The sequence below is a fragment of the Octodon degus genome, unplaced genomic scaffold (assembly GCF_000260255.1).
Source record: "Octodon degus isolate 3935 unplaced genomic scaffold, OctDeg1.0 scaffold00099, whole genome shotgun sequence".
Lineage (NCBI taxonomy): Eukaryota > Metazoa > Chordata > Mammalia > Rodentia > Octodontidae > Octodon > Octodon degus.
The window spans coordinates 3558522-3581491 of NW_004524675.1; the positions used below are offsets into that span (position 1 = coordinate 3558522).

At 38.5% G+C, this 22970-nt stretch overlaps 1 protein-coding gene across 2 annotated transcripts in view; it reads left to right on the forward strand.

Annotated features, from left to right (window-relative positions):
• Lingo2 (leucine rich repeat and Ig domain containing 2) overlaps nucleotides 1–22970 on the forward strand; it is a 602131-nt gene that overhangs the window by 472914 nt on the left and 106247 nt on the right. The window lies entirely within an intron of this gene.

Here is a 22970-nt window from a genome sequence, read left to right on the forward strand (position 1 = left end):
TATATATATATAGAGAGAGAGAGAGAGAGAGAGAGAGAGAGAGAGAGAGAGAGATCTTACTTTCAGTGATATGATGTGTATCTATATGATCTTCTATGGGTATTGTGCATATAATTATGCAGAATTATAAAGAGAAGGCCATATCCTCCTTCCAGCTTTTATAGCTTAAATGTCCACGGTAGCCTACCAAACCATCACGATACAGCTCACTTGCTGTGACAGGCAGAAAAACTTCAAAAGCTGAGAATGTGAAAGATAAAAATGGATGAAATTCAAATTTCTTATGGCCGCATCATCTTTGCCTAGATGTTGAAAGGCCATGATTTGAGTCTCTCACCCAAATTCCAGTTCCATTCAAGTGCAAGATTCTTATATGTTTTCCATATAGGCCTCAAGTTAGCTTTAAAGTCATTTCAACATAGCCAAGGATCAATGATAGAAATTTAAACACAGTGTGGGTTCTAAAACAGTTTGAGAGAAAAAAAAAACATACATGTCGTTCATCTCTGAACTCAATGTCTAACAAAATGTCTGATACCTACATGGTCACAATTTTTGATACCTACATGGTCAGTAAGCAATAAGGAAGTGACTTAATTGAAAAACCTTATTTGCTGAAAAATTTCATGACTTAGGTTTGATTGAGTTTCACTGGCCATTACTCATCTCTCCTAATAGAGCTTTTTGAGCACACTGATCCTAAATGCGATACTGATATACTTGGATATATTGAGGGCAGCTGCTTATTGTAATGAAATCCTTAATATAAAAGAATCACTAAGAATTCCTTTCTCCTGAATATATAGGAAACTCCTCAAGGGAGAAGTAAGAAACAGCATTTATCCAAGAGGCATTTTTTTTTTGCTAAGTGCTTTATTTATACCTTCACATTTAACCCTAAAAAAACTTGCAAGATTATTATATTTTCTCTATTCTAAACATGAAGAAAAACACAAGAAAGTTGAGTAATTTGCCCAATGTCATATAGCTAAACAGTGATAGGATATGGGTTGTCGGACTCCCTTTAAGAATTAGACTGCCACCTGCTACAGTTTATGTTTGCTTACCTCCGTAGTATCTGTTATAGCTACCTACACAAAAGACACTAGATAAATTATGTTGGTAATTACGTTCAGCTTGATGAACCAGCAGAGACACATCACATTCCTACTAGGTAAGGTAATCTGCATTACTCAGGGCACAACTAAATCAGTAGAGTATGATAGGTAAGAAATTTAAATAAATTTATTAAAATAAATAAATTAAATAAATTTCATAAATTTCCACAGCCAAATTCCTGGATTTGAAGACTTGGACCCCAACTTATGAGACCTTGAACAAGTCATATAATTTCTCTACACCTCTGTAAAATAAGGATGCGTGGTGTAAAGATTAAATAGTTATATATAGTTACTGTAATAATTGCAGCATGTATTAATTTTAATTAGGTACAGTCTAAAATTATTATTGTCCAGGAGAAAAAAATTTCAATGACTTTCATCTGTCCAGTAATAACAGATGAGGCAGTAACTGTGGGTCAGATTTATGTTAGGTGAAGATTTATATGGTGCTTGTCCCTATGTCTTTCAGGAAAAAAGGACATGATGTCAGGTAAGCACAAAGCGCATGAGGAGTGGCATGCTGAACTTGGGGGAGGTGAAAAACCACACAGCACTGAGCTCAGGATGTGAACATCCTTGAGCTCTGAGATCTCTAGCAAGACTTTAGATAAATGCAAAGCGTAATCATGATGTTCTCTGAGGTATATAAATTGTGTCATAAATTTAAATGAAGGATTTACCAAGTGTATAGAATAGGGACCAATGAAATGATTATAAACGTTGAAAAATAAGGTTATGATGTCACCATACTTCTATCAATGGCAGAGGAGAAGGAATGCAGAGATACAGCAGACACCATAGGATATACTGAATGGCTAGAAAGAGCATGCGAGGGCTTGCTTGAGGCTCCAAATGGCTAGCTGCAGGCTGGATCTGGAATGTGAGTCCTCAAGCTTTGGCTTCCCTTGTTGAGAAGCAATGACAGCAGGCCTTAGCATTATTATGCTCTTCTCAAGGTCTGGTCCCAGAGCCATACAGGAACTTGTCAAAAAATACAAATTCTCACAAATCCTATCCCTGTACATCAGGAACTCTAGCAGCTCAGTAACTTGTGCTTTAACATGCCATCCAAGTGATTCTGAACCCCCTACTTTAGAGCACCAGAACTTTATTTTGTTCACTCATTAAGAACTATTTAGAAGAATCATTACATTCTATATTGATAGATAGGCAAACCAGAGTCCAGGTGCCTTAAGAAACTTACTCAAGTGGGGTGACACAAACATCAAAGGAAGAAAAAAAAAAGAAAGAAAGAAAAGTATATAAGCATATTTAATGAGAGGGAGTTCCATAAATTGGAAAAAGTCTGTGAAAAAAAATGATGCTCAGGAGGAAGTCTGAAGCATGAACAGAAGTTTTTCAGGTAAAAAGCTGAGGTTATAGAGAAGTAAATGACGGCCCTTGTAGCTGGAGCACGTGGCGGAGGGACGATGGAGGCTGTGTGAGGGGAAACTCCGGGCGGAGCTCTGATCAATTGGGTGGAATTCCTGGCCGTGGTCCTATGTGAAATTGAAAGCCACTGAAAACTTTTGAAGAGAGGAGCAGCTTGATGAGATCTGAATTTTAAAAGACCGCACAGGCTAATTCATGCAGAATATATTTAATACCCTTGTAATCAACATGGCTATCGATGCAGCAGCCCTCAGCAGTGGTCCCAGGACCCACAGAAATCTCATCTGTTTGTTTGGCCCCTGCCTTCAGAGTGTAGAGCCCTGCCCTGACGCTTCCCTTCAAATCTGTGTGCTTTCTGACCTTACAATTCTCCTGGTTAGTTCAAAAGCAGTTATTAGAGTTTGAGTTTTAAGCTGGCCTCCAACCATGAAACCACCAAGAGTTTCAATTTAATTTCCCTTTCATGCCCGTTCACACCTTGACTCCTTTTGAGAAAAACCAACTATTGATACTGATAATAAGCTCATTTTATGCTTTGGAAGGAAAAAAATGCTCAGCTGAATTCACCACTAAATACATTCCTCTCATGATGAAGTCTACATTTAAGTCAGGCTCCTATTAGCTCAGAAAAAGAGTGTCCACTGAGGTATGAAATGTTTATTGTAGTTAGTTCCTGCCAGCACTGCCAAAAGAGAGATAATATTTTCAATGGCCGAATGCCGCGATGCACAAGGCATGAATTATGTATGCCTGTCTCTTTAGAACAAATCAGTATAAATTATCCCATAGGGCAGAATGTAGGAATTGGGGACCCCTGAAAAAGATCTTGTCTTGGTATTCACAGTATTGAAAACTTAGGGATGGGAAAGTGGAGACTACGTGAAACTCCAAATCACGACCTTCAATATTTCAGGGGGAAAGGGTAAGTATGAGCAGCGACCTGCATTTCTGAACATCATCAGTCAAGATACCAGTAATCAACACATGATTATTATTCTCATCAGCCCAAAGCATGAAAGTAATTGAGTGAAAAAAATTCTCACATTACGTGAAATAATTACTGCCTTTGAGCCATAATAAAGACTGATTTTGCCCTGGTGCTAAGCAGTTAAACCACGGAGGGCTGCCTGTTGCTGGGGCACTGCCAAACCTGTGCCAGGTCCTGTAGCCACCAGCCTCGCTAGGACCACGATTTCACTGTGGAGGGTAGCTGGATGCTGCTGAAATGCCCCATTTAGATACAGCGCGTGGCGCCACGTTGAGGAAGTTAGTTCCCTGGTACTCTCAAGCTTCCCAGCACACATCTGCCTCCTCGGCTTCTAAGAAACATGAGGGGACCCATGAAGAAGCAGTGATTGTGGAACATGGATCCCCACTTGTTGCTTTTGAATGGAAATTGTCAGGCCAGCAGAAGGCAGGAGGAGGCCCAATGTAGGTAGAAGGATTACAAAGAAATGTTCCCAGAGAGAGGCTAGAGATCAATACAGGGTCAGAAGGGGTGCTGTGCTTCTGTTAAGGTTCAACAGTGAGGAAGAACTCTGTAGGCAGCTTTGAAGGCTCATGTATTGCACTAGGAAAAGCCACACTGTAGGAAGGCTGTAATTAATGAATGATGCTTCAATCTCCTTGGCCTCTGCTTGCAATGCAGAGCCAGCTGTTGAACATGGGCACCTTCACATAAGTTAGATGCTTCCTTTTCTTGTCTCCTAGACTGGTTGCCTTTGTATAGAGCACAACTTCATTAATAACAGGCAGTAGCTCAGAACACACTTAAATTTTTAAAATTGTGAGGGTTCACAGAGGTATCACCAGAAATATATAATTATCAGAAGGGGCCACTTCAGTTGCAGTTATAATATTTAAAGACTTCAGTAGTGATCACTTCTGTCCTTACCCTTAAAATATGCTAAGCAGATAATTACTGCCTTCTCTTAGGCCCATACAGGAATTGAAAATGCAAGGCAAATGGCCACCCCAAAATCTAGAAAGATGGTTAAGTCCACAGAGTCTAGACTAAGAATTGCTTAGCTACACAGAAACTGTCATAAACTGCTAGGAACACTTAAACAGCATATTTGATAAATTGCTAATGGCTAACTATAGAGTATCTACAGGTTGAAAAATTTTAGGGTAACAGTTTTAGGAGCCACCTCCACTTTGGTGAGTTTTACTTTTCAGAGCTTCACCAGTTCTCACAGTGGAGAGCCAGAGAAGAACTCTTAAGATTTGCTGGGGAGGAAGAATCTATTCAATATGTCCAGAGTGGGTTTTTGTAACTGTTGTCTATCAAGAGAAAAGCTATAGTTCCATTAGGAGAAAGGACATTTACTTCTCTGGCTGTGACACACTCTAGCTGTTTTGCTTTGCCATAGTTGTGAGGAAGCTAAGTAATACAAGCAAAGGTCAAATTCAAGAAAGGCATGCCCTGAAAGACTGCGACTTGTGTACTGGATTATAAAATAGTGCCTTTGCTGCACGTTATCACCATTGAAAGAGGATTCCTGAATAATAACAGTTAATTTCAGTTGAAAAAGAGGACAAAAACATTTAAAGCCTCACATACCCCAAAATACAGCAAATTCACTTCAACTCCTACTAGATTGATGAACAGTAAGCCCTTAGGGAAAAGTTTACTTACCTCACCTCTTGTTGCCTGACATATCCAATTTTCAACCAAAATCTTTTAAATGTGGTAAAATACAAAAATAAGCACACTGTAAAGAGATAAAGAAAACGTCTGAGGTAGACTCTAATGTGACAAAGGTTTGGGAATCATCAGGCATAGAATTTAAAATAACTGTAACTAATATTTTAAAGTCCTAGTGGAAAACATGCAAGAACAGAATATAATCAGAGCAATGAAAATTCTGAGAAAAAGAATCTAAGGAAATCTTGGTAAAAACAGAAATGCAGGCTACCTTGATGAATTCATTACTGAACCAGACACAATCAAGGAATCAATGAGCTTGAAGGTCATTAGAAACTTCCTAAACTAAAATGCAAAGAGGGAGAATAATGAAAAATCAGAATAAAATATATGAGAAAAATATCCCAGAAAAGGCACAATATAAGCATACTTGGAAGAGGAATGAGAAAACAGAAGAAATAGAATTAATAATGGCTAGTCTACAAATTATGATAGATATGAAACCATAGTTTCAGGAAACTGAGATACAAAGCAAAATAATAATAATAATAATATAAAACATTTGAGAAACTGGTGAAGCAAATTAGAACAGAATTTAAAGAGGACTGAGGGTTAGAATAACACCAGACTTGTCAGTCAGAAACTGTATAAACAGAATAGAGTATTTAAATTTTGAAAGAGAGGGGGCCGGGGAGTGGCTCAGTGGAATAAGCACTTCCCTGGCAAGCGCACGGGCCTGAGTTCAATCCCTGGTTCCACCACAAAAAATAAATAAATAAATTTTGTAAGAGAAAAAATATTATCAATAGGAAGCCAACTTTAGAGATTAATAGTCAAATTAAAAGTACAGCAATGGAATAAAAGTATATTATGCTCATAGCAATCAAAGAAAAAAACAGAAATTTTTATATTGCTTCTAACGCTGCACATTTGATCTTATTAACATTTGTAGAAATCTCCCAGGAACAGTAACATATGCATTTTTTTTTCCAAGCACACCTGAAAAACTAACCAAGATAAGCCACACTTTAGGGCATAAAAACTATCTTTACACTGTTAAAATAATACCAACTACATAATTCTCTCAGAGCACAATGGAATTAAAATGGAAATCAGTAAGAGAATGACAGCTCAACATCTCAGAATATTTGTAAATTAAACAACTCACCTGCAAAAGACACAGGGATCAAAGAACTGAAGATTAGGTATAAATACTTTGAACTAAGTGAAAATTCAACTTTTCATAATTCACAAAATATAGTGAAAACAGTGCTTCCAGGGCATTTTAGGGCATTAAATGCGTTCATTACAAGAGGCTGAGAAAAGCGGAAGAGAGCGAGTGGCAGAGCATGGCCCATCCGCGGGTACTAAACTGTACTTAGATAGGAGTAAGAGGTTCTGTTGTGCTGCTGCACAGCAGGGTTACTATAGATAACGATAATATAATGTGCATTTCAAAAAGCTAGAGGAAATTATTTCAAATACTTTTACTATTCAGAAATGATGAATGTTTGAAAAGATGTTTGCCCTCATTTCAACATTATACAATATATACTTGCAGCAAAACATCAAATGCTATCCTAGAAATATATGAAATTTCTCTTTATGTTATCCATTAAAAATAAATTTAAATCAAAAATAAATATCTACAATCAATAATGTAAGCTTCCACCAGAAATAAATGTCAAATGAAAAATAACTTAAGCATAAAGAAATGGAAATAATTTTTTAGAAGTAGAGCATAAATCAATTCAGAGGAACACAAGAAAACAATCAAGGAACCCAAAGCTGGCTTTTAAGAATGATTATAACTGTGGTAAACACTTAGGCCAAGAAAAAAGAGAGAAGATGCAAATTTCCAATATCAGAAATGAAAGAGTAATCATACTACAGGTCTCAAGAAGACTAAATTGATGATAGAGAAGGAATAGAAATCACTATTTTCCTACAAATTTGATGCTTTATGGAAAGTGAACCAATTCCTCATAAAGCATAACCTACTATAACAAAGAGAAATTGAAATAATCTGACTATGCCCATATATATTAAAGATATTTAGCAATTAATAACCTTCCAAAGAGAATGTGTTAAACCTAGTTGGTTTTACTAGTGTCTCAGTTTTCTATTTGCTGAGACAAAATACCCAACATCTAGAGTTAAAGGGAGAAGAGGTTTATGTAGCTCATAGTTTATAGAGATTTCAGTCCAGAACTGACTGGCTCCAAAGCAGGGTGGCACATGGCGGAGGGCAACAATTCTGGCTGCAGAAAACAAGCAAAAACAACAGAGCAAGGGACAAGACTGTTTCAGTCCCTTATATTGTATATAGGCTACCCACCCTAGGGCCATTATAGCACTCAAGCCCTTATTCCTTGCAGTGGACCATGAATCAATCACAAAATCTAGAAACTGCCCACCAAGCTGCATGAGGCTATGGGGGACATTTAGACATAACCCTAAATACTGGTAAACACTGCCAAGCATTTCAGAAGCATACAACACTTCTCCATAATCTCTAAAAGACAGCAGCAGATCATGCTATAAACCCACAATACCTAATGCCAAAACTAAATAAGAAAAATAAATGCTCATTTCCATTGGTTTCTACTTAGAGAGGAATTGTTTGATCTAATGCATGCTGTGAACTTACAGAGAGCCTGTTATGTGTGGAAGTACCTGTAAGCACCGTATACTCTAGTGGTTCCCTGGTTTAGCTGTCCTGTGACTCACTGGGGCCATATCTGAGTTGGCCTCAGCTGGGAAAATCCTACTTAATTTAGTTCTTAGGAACCTTATATTTAAACACATAGATGTCTTGAATGATTTAGCAGATTGGGTAAGTTTGAGGAATACTGAAATAGCCTATCTCCTCATTTGACAAACAGGACCCTGAGATCCACAGAGGCAGTAGAATCTGCTGGAAGTCACTCAGAAAGTGGTTGAATTTAGCTATAGAACTAAGAGCTTCCCTTGAAACTTGGAAACCAAAACAGGAGGTAGGTGGATAGATAGGTAGGTAGGTAAGTAGGTAGATGCTAAGCATGCATGGTGGCACATACCTGTAATCCCAGCACTTGGGAGCCTGAGGCAAGAGGATTATTGTGAGTTCAAGACCAGGTTGGGCTACAAAGTGAAGTCAAGGCCAGCCTGAGCTACGTAGTGAGACCCTGGCTCAAAAAGACAAAAAAAGAAAAATGAAAAGTAGTATATGGAAAATATTTGGGTAAGCAAAAAGAATAAATTAGAAATCAGCTATCAATCAGCAGTAGAATGAACTGCTTTAAAACTATAAAATGGTGATATATCAGAATTTTCTAAATTTTGTATTTCATTACTCATAGATTAAGTTTATCTGATTAAATTTCTTATCACTTAAAATACTCCTTGACATCACCTTTAGTTTTTTTTTTTTTTTAATTTCCACAAACAAAATTATCACAACCCAGATAAGGACACCATGTTCCTTTTTTTTCCCATGATTCCTGGTCTAGTGCTCACTAGCCATAGTGAGCTTTAGCCATGTATTTGCCAGTCCATTAACAGGTACGAAAACAAAAGAAATGCCTTAGGTTCCCTACTGCTATTGGAATGTGATGGCTGTCGCGGCATCATGTTGACCTTATTACTCAAGAGCATGTGGAGAAACCATCTTTCTGTCAGGGTATCACAGTTCCCCTAAGAATAAGAGGATTTTCAGTCTATGTTATATCTCAAAGAGTCTCTTCTAGATACTCAGGAATGTTTAGAACTGCATCAGAAATCTCAGACATGATGTCAAAGGATGCCTGGAAGGCCACCTAAGTACGTACTGCTAGTTTTGATGTAATTTTAGATTCTATTTGGAATATAAAGTAATTCCTTTAAGATTATTATAGGTACTAGCCAGAGTTCAGAGGGAAAAAATTAATATTAGGAAACTATGTTACTGGTCACAAAGCTAAAAACAAGTATATTTCATGAAGGAAACCTGCTTTCAACCTCAGAATAGGTACATTTGCATATGCCTGGCATCATTTTTGTCCTTTTACTCCTCCTTCATAATGGTTGACAGAGCTTCTAATGAAATATTTGCGTGACTACTTGACCTCCTTTTTTATAAACTCAGAGTCCAAATCTTTTTCACTCCCCGCTCAATCTGAAACATGCAGCACGCTTCATGGTGCAGAGTTTTATCTAATATATACTTACTTGTTAAATGACCAAACAAATGCATGGATAATCAAGAATTACTCCAGAAAGCCTAGCTGCCACCAAGATATCAAAGGATAGCAAGTGGCAGCAGGGCTTTGAGAGAAAAAGGAACATTTCCATAAACATTGTTTATGGAAATATAAACGAGTGAAATCAGAACTAAGATTCTGCTTCTATTTTTAAACATTGAGCTTCAAAATTCTGTCAATTCTGACTGTTGTTCATGGGCTTGACAGAAAAAAAAGCATTTAAATAAAATGTGTCAATATCACATTATACCACTACATGTGTCTCCTGTGTATTTCTGTTGGCAGTCAGCCTAGGGTTCTTTTGCTGGATTCAGATGAAATCATGAATTGATAGAGAATAGCTGTGCTAGCAGACCTCAGTTCAGGACAAGACACCAGGCAATGCTGGATGCCAACAGGTGACAGAGCCAACTGCAGTCACTGAAGCTGCTGGCCATGATGCCAGCATGGCTGGACACCACTGATTGACTTCATTAGGTGCTGATGGTTGTTGGCTGCCGGTCTCTAGGGCTCTTCAACATTAATGGCTCTAAATGTTTTTTGTCTTTCTTTGAAAGCAACCACTCTGTCCACAGTACTCAGGAAAAACTCCCAAATATTTACAGGACACTGTGAGTCTACAATAATTGAAAAATAAATCACAAGCAGGTTAACAGGAACACCAAAGGGAGTCCATTCTAACAGGGCTCATGCTGTCCCACAGTGGGGCCCACACACAGGAGGAGCCTTCCTAACTGACAGCTGAGAAGTCCTTGAGGAGCACAGCCTGTGTAGCAGCCACAAGCCTGTTAGTGAGGGAAGGGCTGGAACCAGGAAGTCTGGAAGGCTTGCTGTGAATATTGGATATGCAAGTGAAGTACCCAGATTCCTCCCTTCCTAATCTTAGCCAGTCCAGATTATCCTCTCCATTTTTCAGACACATACAACTGTCCTCTGAAGTGGTGAAAGTAGGGGAGGGATACTATGCTGTTGGACTGTGTTCCTGTTGAAGTGGAAATGGCTAGGGAGGACACTGAAGCAAACTGTCCCAGTCCGTGGCAAGCAAAGGGAAGCAAGGGAGAAGGGTGTGCTGGCTGCTGGCCAGGGAGCACCTCCCTCTGCCCAGTTCAGTCAGCCAAGGGAAAAATGAATAAGGCACTCCTCATCTATTTTATTTCTGGTATTAAACTTTTGATAATTTTCTCCTGCAAGCCTAAAACAACATATGGCTTCCACAGGCAGAAAAGCCTTTGAGCAAGTATGCCAGATACTCTTAATGTGTGACATGCTTTGTCTAAACCTTGATGGGAAAATTAAGTCATTAAATTCAAATAAAAGGAGTTTTTTACCCTACTTCCCATCCAAAAAAAATTGTCTCCTACTGATATATTTCAGCTTTGTTAAGAAGTTTTAAAATAGGGACAGAGAGTAGCATGAAAGACTGCAGTATTTTGATTGTTTGTTTGTTTTGTTTTGTTTGTACCAGGAATTGAACTCATGCTTGCCAGGCAAGTACTATGCTGCTGGGCTAAATCCCAGCCCCTCCAGTGCATTTTGAATCAAAGAATTTCCATGTTTCCTAGGCTATAATATAAAACATAATTTTAACAATTGGATATTGGAAATTACATTAGGAACACTTGATTTTGTTTAGTATTTGCTCTGTTAGCTTTAGCTTTCTGAAGTATTAAAGGCCTCTCAATATTCTGTTTAATGATTTCAATTGGATTAGATTATCTAAGAATTTACTAAATGGTTGTTAATTAAAATTTTCAAATTTTCATACAGTTAGTATGGTATATAGCTCTTTGAGTATTCACACATAACTAGTTTTTTATAACAAGCATCATAGAGCTATTTCACTTGAACCCTTTATAATCAGGCCTTTCTGGCATCTAACTGCCATGTCATCCAACAATCCAATTAAAGATTTAAAAAGTTACATTCACAGAAAAATAGATGAATATTTTATTATCAGAAAATTCTAAAACATGATATTTAAATGATCTGGAAAGAATGTATGCAGTGTGTTAATTATTGAAACTGTCCTACCAATTTGGTTTGAAACTGTCTCATTGTTATTTGTTTCTCAATAAAATTATGGAAAAAATTTTTAAAAATGATCTGGAAATTTAAAACTATGATAAGCAAAATGTCATGTTTTACTTTTTATCCCATAAGAAACCATTATCTAGGGGCTGGAGAGATGGCTCAGTGGTCTAGGGCACCTACTTAGAACAAGCTTAGCAAAGCATCAGGGACCGCGGATCAATCCCCTAGCACCACATGCCAGCCAGCCCCACCCCCTGTGGGCTGAGCTGGCCTCTCTCTCTCTCTCTCTCTCTCTCTCTCAAATAAAAAAAAATTAAAAAAAAAAGAAACCATTATCTAGCCCATAAATTGGAAGCTTCTTATCATTTCTTATATTCCCCAAAGTAACTAATAGAATAGTAAGGAGTACCACAGAGTTGATCTAATTTAAGGCACTAGAATGCAGTGAAATAATATTCATATGTTCTCCTGTTTTCTAGTCTGGATGCTTTTACAATATGGAGAGGCTTAATGGATCAGTGGTAAGAATCATCCAAACAATGACTAGCACTTATATCAAGAGGCTATTATGCAATTATAATTAATAACCATTAGTGATTGCAATTTTTGTCACTTTTGCTCCTTTGCTGAGTGTTCTTTATTTTCTTCCATCTCAGCAGGGTAATTCTAAAGAATGATTTAATTTTTCAAATGCTGGAGCACACCAACCGTGTTCATATATTTCTAAGGATGACTTAATAAGGTCTGTAGACTAACTTGCTATAATTTCTGAGTGGTAACCACATCCTTCACAGTGGGAGGGGTGAAAAGACTATACATGCTGGAAATGATGATTGACATGTGGGCTTGTAGACGTCAAGGCCTGAAGAACTTCATTGCAGAAATACTACAGCAGAACATCAGAGCACGTACCACTTTACCTTAGCAACATAAATTTCAATTCTCTCTAGGAACTGAAAAAGAAAATAAGGATGAGGAAATCCCCATTCTGTAGATATATCCTTTCACCTCACAACCTGATTGATGTCTACTTGAAATCCTATCGTCTCCCAATTTGCCATGCTAAAAGAATAATGGTAACACATGTCCTTGAGTTGGTTGACTTTCAATTCCAAGTTGAAGTCTGATTACAAAATAGGAGAAGCAGAAATCCCATCCTGTGGGAAGTCTCCTAGCAGACTAGGTGTGTGGGGACATGGGGAACAAAACCATTCCAATCAGAAAGTGCTACCTTTAGTCCTCAGGAGAACTCAAAGCAGGATTTTATAGGATGCCTAGGCCAGAAGAGCAGAGGCAGAAGATGGTCACCAGTAAGCTCTCAGCCACTGAATTCTGTTTTTCATGGTGATCTGCTCTCTCCTGGCACAGTGGACTTGTTCTCCCATGCTTAATGACCCCCCTCTTGCTCTGGAGAACACATTTCATTTTGTACCTTTACTAAATGGAATACCTTGCTACTTTTCCTTTTGTCTTGACCAATTCATTGTGCATAACAGAAAGAACCTAAGAACTGCCTCGAGGAGACCCCAGTACCCCAGAAGCCAGTAACACTAAGGCATTTTATTTTAACTCTCAATGGAACCATGGGGGCTATTTTCATGGAGAGAGAGGAAAAAATTAAAATGATATTTTCACAATCAAGTTTATTGCTCATTTTGGGGGGTCATCAGGACAAATCTATTTGGTATCGGTCCATTTCTTCACTTGAATCATGCATGACTTTATTTTTCTGTCCATGCTCTTCTAACATGCAATCCTTATCCATTCAATGATAAATGATTCCCTGAGGTTTCTATTATTATTGTGAATTTCAACATTTTGTGCATTTTCAGTCTCTCTGTAACAGACTGAAAATGCATGGACACATGGATCTAGATTTTAGTCTATTTCTTAAGGACTGAACTAGATGAACTTCCTCTGAGGTACTCTCCATATAAGCGCCTGTTTATCTATATAAGTCAGTTATTCTATGTTTTTTGCATCATTCTTTTTTTTGTTTGTTTATTTTGTTTTTTGGTGGAGCCTGGGATTGAAGCATCATTGTTTTAAAATTGAGTTTTTGGATATAAAGTTTAAATGGAAACTAACAGACTAATGCTGTATTACAAGTCACAAGAGACCAGATTATATTTCATTTCTGCATTCTAAGCACTTAGTTCATTGTCTAACAAGCACTATGTGTTATAGTCAGGGTTTTCATGGGAAATAATACAAGACACTTTTTTTTATGCATTTACTATAGGGGATACAGGGTCTACAGGGTGTCACTATAGATCAGACTCAGAGTGATCCTCCTGATTTCAGCCTCCCAAGTGCTGGGATTACAGGCATGTGCTGCCCCGCCCAGTCTCAATAGCTGTCGCAGCACTCTGGGAGCAGGGCCTGCATGGCATGCCAGGGATCAAACCCTGACTGCTGTGCTCTGCTTAAGTAGGTGCTTTAGTCCACTGAGCTATCAGGCTGGCCCTACAAGACACATTTTATAGGATTATTTTATAGTAATCACTCAAAAAGTCAAGTACAAAGGAGTACAGGAGATCTATCTATACACTAAAGACCCAAAGAATCCAGCTGAGGGCCTAGATCCCGTGGAAATGTCCTTCATGAGTCCAGCTAGAGACCTAGAGCCCATGACAAAGTCTCATGCAGGCCTATTTCACAGATCTGTGTTGGACAGGCCCAAAGGTCAGTGGCGGAAGCTAGAAAATCTGTACCAGGGATGAAGAATTTATGCCAGGAGGCTGAGGGATCTACACTGGAGCCAGGAAGCAACACGCAAAGTAAAGACCAGAGCTCCCCACAAAAGTACCACAGCCATCCTCAACAACAGCTAGGTCCTGAGGTCCTCTGATGATGAGAAGAGCCATGTTCATATCAGGAAAGCCACCATGACAAGCTCCTCCAAGAGAACCAACAGCCCCAAGAAAACACCTCCCTAACAGTACCACATTTGTCTTCTCAGTTCACCTTTTATGCTGTTGGCAACAACCCTAAGGTGGGCCTTCCACATGCAGCACCATACTGATTCAATTCAGCTGGGTATTATAAGCTGACCACTAGTTTCCAATCTACCACATTAGGTAGTTAACCAAAACTTCAGAAATGAATGAGTGAAAGAATGAGATGAGTTGATAGGATGTGAATTAGCTATTTCATAAGTTTGTGCAATCATAAATACCTGTTGAGTATTGCTGCTTGGTTTTAGCAGAAAGTGTTTCTCATATAGAACTAAGGAGGTTGGGTATGATAAATATTTCTATCATTTCTTAGTCAGCTACATAGATCCTAAGGTGGCTGCATCCTTGAAATTTTCATTTCAGGAAGAAAGCCTTAAGAAAACATATCATGAGAAGTGTTTCCTAATAAGAGTTTTCATCTTTCCTTGAGAGATCATTGTAGTCCTACTGGGGTAAGACTGGTCATGGTTAAAGGAATCTGTTTGAAATTAATATGCATATCAAGTTCATGATTAAAATTGCATTTCATGGAGAACTTGAATTTCTGAACAAAAAAAGTATAATCTTTTGCCTCCCTAGAGTTGAACTTACATTCTATTTTCTATACTTCTAATCTGATGCAAGTCATTTAATATAGTTCTATAAATTTTCCATGTTTCTCTGTATGGCTGAATTCAAACTGTATAAATTATTTCAACTCAAGTCATTTGTAAAAGTCATCCCACTCTTCCTTCCTCTCCTATGCACTCACTGTTTTGATCTCTGGTAGGGATTATTTTAAAATCTTATGTAAGGGTTTCTTTGTTTTAATTCTCAATAGATCTATATTTTCTGTGACTTTTTCCCCATTTAAAATCGACTCTGTGTTTCAATTTTGCATTCAGAGTTTCTTATGCTGATTGATAAATGTTTGCCGGAAATATAATCTCCTCTTATGCTTTGCGCTTCCTATTTTTCTCCCTGAAGGAGCTTTGCAGGGGGAGCAAAGCTCTCCTGATAACACTGGAAATAAATCATAATGCTTCTGCCCTATGATAGCCTAGACCGTATCATTCTTCCTTTTACCCCAGTGATAATTGCTTATCAGTACATACAGACCTATTCATATGATGCCAGTGCCACTGGGGTTTACCCTGCTAGGAAGACAGACAGCAAGTGCATCCCACTGAATCTATTAACAGCTTTCATAAAAACAAGAAAAAGAAAGAATACTGAGCCTGGCTGACTATCTCAAAACAATAAGACCATCTTTGCATTTTTGGATGCTTCTTTACAAAGGCATCCTCTCCTTGTGCTTCAATTCAGCTCCCCTGGTAAGACAGGATTTGCAAGATATATTTATGTCAAAGATGCAATCAAATTTAAAGGGTACATATTAAAATACACCCAAATTCACTGCTATGTTTACTACCTCAGCTACTGTAAAGGATCTCAGATTGAAATCGGCAAAACATACCCTTAAAATAAAGAGGTCTTCAGCCCACTTGGGAGTAGCTGCATTGTTTAAACAAAACTTTAAAAGGAAATTGAACTATCAGTTTATAAAATAAGTATAAAAATTTGGGATATGTGGGGAATTAGATAAAAGCAAATAGGCAAGAAAGGGACAAGGAAGCAGAACTAGCAAGAAGGGAAGAAACAAATAAAACCAGTTGAAAGAAGTGTTTGTCATCTGTCTTATTTGTTCTCCAGTCATCTCAGGGAAGTGGGAAAGCAGACGGGATAATTCCTTCACCAAGAAGATAATTCTTCTACCAAGATAGAAAACACAATAACCAAACTGCCTAAAGTTGGAGACTACACTTATTCTAAACTTCTAAAGGGTCCACAGTGGACAAAAACACCGAAGAGTGGGCTGACATACCTATTTGTGACTATGAATCGGGCATTTTGTATGACTTCCACTGATCATACCATCCAGAAAGTACAGTGTTTATTGGGTTTAGAGTCAGTCCTGTGCTTTGGGAAAGCTGCTTAAAATTTTTCCTTTTGCAGAAACAAAAACAACTAGAGCCTGTCCCTTTCAGAATCACTGATTAAGTGCAGCATGAAAACTTCCTCTGGCATAGTGAAGACACTGAAATGCAAATGTCAAAACAAACAAAAGATCCTCCACACCCATGACTATACATTGTTCCTGGGCTTCTTGATGCTTTTAAAAATAAAGTCAAGTGGAAACACAATGCCACCTCTGGAAGGAACTTCTGTTGTGCACATACCTAACACAAAACACAGCGATTCCAACTGTGGTCTGTGTAATCTCTCAGGGAACCGCCCCAGTATTTCCACTTCCACCCATATCCCTATTTCCAACGTTGCCCCATATAGTGACTCTTTCTCATTCAGAGGGTCATTCCTCTCACTGTTTTAAAACTAGCTGAAATTCACTTGGACTTCACTGCTTAGTGCAGAAGATATTTTTGAGTATTCGCCACAGGCCAAACGCTAGGGTGAAACAACGCACACGCACAACCGGCCCTGCTCTCGTGGCTTTCTGGTCCCTGAAGAAGACATACATTAATCAGATAGCTATGCAAATACACAGTTTCATACTGGCCAGAGGCTGTAGAGCAGTGAGTCCTCTAAGAGAACAAAGCAGGGAGACTGTCATCTGGAATTTCTTTCTGACTTAAGTATTATTACTTATCATATACTCTTCATCCTATCAGTGAATATATGAATTCAAAATGAATTCAAACCAAGTGACAAAACATAAAATGTCATGTGTTCTAAATCCTCTTGGAGTGAGAAATGAGTCAAATGACTCAATCAATTACTGAAGTAGCAAAATTATTTAGTTATTCTCTTTTAAATTCTTTATTAAATTCTTTTTAAATTCTTTTTGAATTCCTATTGCATATATCATTCTAACATAGTTCAGTGGCAAATATACTAAAGGACTCATCTAATAAAGGTCAGGACCTAGGTTCCGAACTGGCTTCTACCTGTCAGGAAGCATATCCTTGGTAACCGATTATTTTTTAAAAGTCAAATAAGTTCATCAAAATTCATTGAGCAGGTACAAGCTATAAAGGAGACAAAAATGAATCAGAAAAATAACTTCATCTTTAAAGAAATAGCAGTCTATTGTCCATTTTCTTTTGAGGTGCCAAGGATTATTCCCGGGGCCTCACACGTGTTAGGCAAACTGTCTACCACTGAGCTATATCACTAGCTCTGTTGAAATTTTACATGCAGACAACGTTACAGACTCCCAAGTAATGGGGATTACAGCCATGTTAAATTTAAGTAACACATTTTAACATATTGGTTGGTGTTTTAAATTGAAATGTATAAAGAAAACACAAAGCATTCCTGTTCTCTTTATTTGTGCCAAGTTCCCACAAGGGAAAGTGATTAATTTCATTTATGGATGGTTGGGTAAACTTAAAGAGAAAATCCTGTATCAGCAAAGTAGATTAATAAGGAGCTAAATGATCCAGGTGTTTCAAAGGGAATATAATATGAATTGCATTTTTGTGCTAAAAGCTAGTTCATTTATTTTATTCTTCAAAAAACAAAAAACAACTGTTATCCTTGAGTTAAATTGTTCAATGAGTTCAAATTACCTTTATTTTCAAACAAGCGTATTTACATTTCCTCAGTATTGGTACATAATGGTGCTCAAAAGAGAATCAAGATGATTAATTTGCAAGTATTTATACTTCTTCATGTATACAGGCTTGGTTATAATGGTCCCCATAAACACAGTAGGTAGCTCCATATGCAAATGCAATATTCAGTGTGATCATAATGAAGTGAAAAAAGATATGACATTGTAACGTCAATATTTTAGAAATGTGTAACATCACAAACACTGAATTAAAACATGGACAAAATCAATTATAATAGAAAATGAAGATGATTTTCCTTTTTGAAAAGTTCATTTATAACAGCTATTCTAATTATAGAGAAAGAAATGAATGGGCACAATTAGAAATCTGACTTCTGGGGCTGGGGAGATGGTTCAGTGGAATAAGTACTTCCCTGGCAACCACAAGGGCCTGAGTTCAATCCCCAGTTCCAAAAAAAAAAAAAAAAAAAAAAAAAAAAAAAAAAAAAAAAAAAAAAAAGAAAGAAAGAAAAGAAAAAAGAAACCTGACTTCTAAGTTGTAGTACTTTCTAATTTAAAACCACTTATTAGGGCTAGGGAGATGGCTCAGTAGTCTATGCACCTACCTGGCAATCTCAAGGACCCAAGTTTAATCCCTGGTACCATGTGCATGCTGTGCAGCCGTGAAACTGGGCATGGTGGTACACTCTTGTAATCCCAGAGCTGGGGAGGCTGAGACAAGAGGATCACTACGAGTCTGAACTATGTGTTGAGACTCTGTGTCAAATAAATAAATAAACCACTTACTAAAGGGTGAACTATTGGGGCCAGCAAGATAGCTCGTAGAATAAGCACTTGTGTGGCAAGCACAAGGGCCTGAGTTTAATCCCTGGTTCTGGGAAAAAAAAAAAAAACCATGAACTATGTAGGAATACATTTACCACCTTGTTATAAGTGAATACAAATTTCAATACAAACTGCTATCAAAAATGGGGAGCTGAGATATTGGTGCTGGAGGTGGTGGTGCTGGTGGTGGCGGTGGTGGTGGTGGTGGTGGTGGCCGTGATTGTTGTTGTTGGACAAAGAAGTGAACTCAGGGCCTTGCGCTTCCCAGACAGGCACTGTGCCACTGAGTTATACTATGGCAGGATTGCATTGTTTATCGATTCTGCACGTGTGCTTCTATGAAATAATCTGAAGTTTAAAAAACAAGGAAAAATAGAGGGAATGGAGACAGAACTACCTGTGGAGTACTGACTGCATTCAGGCGGGAAAAGACAATACAGACAGATAAAGCTGCCCAGCCTGAGCACTCCTAGGACTCATTTATCTGCATTTAGTGGTTCATGTTGCCGGTCTTCCGTAGTAACACCACTGTAAATGATCGGCCTGGCTGGGTCCTACTCCATCAAAGAAGTTAGTGCCTGGTCCTAAAGAGTATGGGATTCATGCCATATGTCACCTCTCAGAAACATGGCTATCAACATAAGGTCTAAACTTTCATTTTTAGCCCTCTAATTATAGTGCAGCCAATTTTCCTCAGATCGGCATCCCTTCCCACTTCAGCAACTATCAAGATTACATCATTCTCTTCTGTGATTCCAGGGTATTTATTTGAAAAATAGTTTGTATTCACAAAAATGAAAGCCATGCTTCTCTACATGGCCACGATCCTTGTACATTCCCTGTGACATTTGCGCTTTCCTGGCTGAGAGCTTGTCCCTTCTAATCCACCTATGTCACTGTTGTAACTAACCTGCTCCATCCAAAGCTCATCATCACCACAATGGTTCATAGGTGATTTAATAAAAAGAAACCGAGATCCACTCCTAGCCCAGGCCCCGGTGAGTGTGTGGGAGAGCTTCCAGCTACCCTGCGCTGGTAGACCAGACCCAGGCGCAGCATGGGTGAAACCCTCTTCCACCCCCTTAGGACCCCCTGCCCACGACTCTGCAGCACCCCGCTCACCAAGTGAGAATTTCTGGCACATTATGGGGACCCCCAGATCCAGTCCTAGCCCAGACTCTGTGAGTGTGTGGGAGAGCTTCCAGCTACCCTGCGCCAGCTGGACCTGCCAGTCCAAGCCCAGGGGCAGATTGGGTGAGATCCTCTTCCACCCCCTTGGAATGCCCCCCACCACTCCACATTATACCCCACACACACACACACCGCCCGCCGCATTCTGGGAACCCCAGATCCAGCCCTAAACCAGGCCCAGTGAGTGGGTGGGAGAGTTTCCTCTCCCCCCTACTCCACCTTGTCCCCTCCAGACTCAGCTCAGGCCTGGACTATAGGCCTAGGGTGCAACTTTGAAGCTGCAATCCCTGAAGAGAGAGTAGGGGACAGAACCACCAACTAGTCCAAGAGCAGAACATCTTGCCAGAGGGGCACAACAGGTTCCCTCCCAAGGGCAGCAGCAGGAAGGAGCTGAGCACAGCAACCAGATCTAAGCCAGGCACAGCTGGATAAATCCAACTTTTGTAGATCTGCACCTGAATTTCAGTAGGTGCTAAAGTTATAACTGCACCAAAGCTCTACAACAAATGTCAGAAGACAGTGCTACACAAAGTGACAACAAGAAGGAGCAAAATGCAATCTCAGAACCCAAGCCTATCCATAGCAAGTGCAGAGGACACTAACACAGAACAAATTGGGAATCACATAGCTGAAATCGATGAATCAACAGCTTGTGAAATAAATAACTGCAGAAAGGTATAGAGGAACTCAGATTGGAAATGAAAAAAGAAATCCCTGAATAAGTAGCATCTGCAGTAAAAAATCAAATGCAGAAACATGGAGGAAACCCAATGCCCACCCAGAACAAGTGCAGAGGACACTAGCTCAGCTCAAATGTATGAATTAATAGTGTCATAGTAAATAAGCAAGTGTCATTGTAAATAAGCAACAGCAGAAAGTTATAGAGGAATTCAGAGCGGAATTCTCTTCTGAAACAAAAAAAGAATTCTCTGGAATCATAGCACCTAAAGTAAAGAATCAAATACAGAAACACAGGGAGGAAACCCAATCTGAAAAAAACTCTGCAGTAAAAAATTAATAACTGCTTCTAAAGAAGACATTCATAAAAAATAGAGGAGATTAGAAAAATGATGGATTCCTTGAATGAGCAATACAGAAAGAAATAGATCACATGAAGCAGAGTCAAAGAGATATAGAGGAACTTAAAATCTCAATCACAAGCTTGCAAAACTGTTTGAGTGAAAGTGAAGCCAGAGTTTCAGATCTTAAAGATGCAGGTGCAGCTAGCAAAAAGATAAGAAAAGATCTCTTAAAAACAACTAGGATGCAAGAAAAAAATAATTCATCACTTGCAAGACGATGCAAAGATGAATAATGTGAGACTAATAGGTACCCATGAGAAAGAAGGAGTCAATACAAATGATATTAAAAAAAATATGGACAGAAGTAATAGCAGAAAACTTCCCAAATATGAGGAAACAATCTGACATTCAGGTAACCGAAGCATACAGAACGCCAAGTAACTTCAACCCAATATTCAAATAATGGAACTAAACAAAAAAGGGGATACAGATAAATGTCCATTTTGTATCTGTGTATTCAAAATGGTTAGGATAGATATATAGTTACATTTTCTTAATGAATAGAGGGATGTGTTCTAATAGTGTTTATAAATAGGATATCATGCCTCCATCTTGTACAGCAAATAACCACTAGAAAGAGCATATGTGTTAATTATTGGAACTGTCCTACCAATTTGATTTGAAACTGTCTCATTGCTATTTGTTTCTTAATACAATTATGGAAAAAAAGAAAGAGAAACTACGCCCTCAGTTAAAAAAAGAAAAGAAAGATTTTCATAGTTTCTTGTCATTACTTGGACATGGTCTTCTCAGAAGATCAGAGTCATGAATAATTACCGGGATTGCTTAAAAAACAACTACATTCTTCTTCTTGATAATATTTCAGCTCATATATGTGGAACTTGGGAAGAATGAACTAGTAACAGCTAAATTAAACTCAACTATTCCTTTTCTTCCATGTCTTCTCTGTTGGATACTCCATTTTAGTAATTCCTTTTCCAAATAGTCTTTTTCCCCTATACACAGTATCTCCAAAGATTTGCAGTAATGTGTGCTTCTCTCCTTTCCCTCTCTTTCACTGGGAATTGCAGTGCATATGGTAATGAGAGGACATTTTCTACCTTTAAGCCTTGTTTTGTTGTTTTTGTTATAGTTTTTCTGTCTTTTTAAGACAGTGTCTTATTATGAAGTTCAGGCTGGCACTGAACTCACTTTGCAGCCCAAGCTGGTCTTGAACTCCCAGATTGATTCTCCTGCTTCAACCTCCTCAGTACTGGGATTATCAGACTATGCCACCACACCCAGATCATGAGCCTCACTCTTTTTTTAAGTCTGGGAGCTGAGCACCATAATCTAGTTGATCTCTAAGTCCTTCTTGCTCTGCTATTCCACACCTGTGGTATTCTCCAAGGTATCTCTTGACTTAGCAACTCTACAAGTCCATGCATCTGTAGATGAGCTGTTGAGGCCTGCCTGTGGAGCCCTAGAGGCTGTGCGGAGGTGCCTTGGGGCTGCGAGGACACTGGGGAGAAAGGCAGTGGCAACCTACAGTGTGCTTCAATCAAGGCAGCTCACTTTGATCTATTTTGGATATTAGTTTCCCTGAATAAGATTCTGTTTGAAGAAAGGATTCTGTAGTTTTGGGGGTTCTTTAAGTTTTAAAAACCTCTGTTAGATTTTATGACTTTCTTTAAAGATATATAAAAATACTTGATGGTAACTCTGGCTCCCAAGCATATGAGGTCTAAAAAAGAAGATTCAGTTGCTATTTGATGATAAATTAATCTAAAATATTATATAAAAGTCATTTGGGAGGCTGGGGAGATGGCTTAGTAGAATAAGCGCTTCCCTGGCAAGCACAAGGGCCTGAGTTCAATCCTCAGTTCAAAAAAAAAAAGTCATTTGGAACTACTTGTCCTGTAAGATATAACTGCTGCAGTCACTGTCTACCTAAGAGTTAAACTGACATGTCTGGAGGAGGTGATTCCCA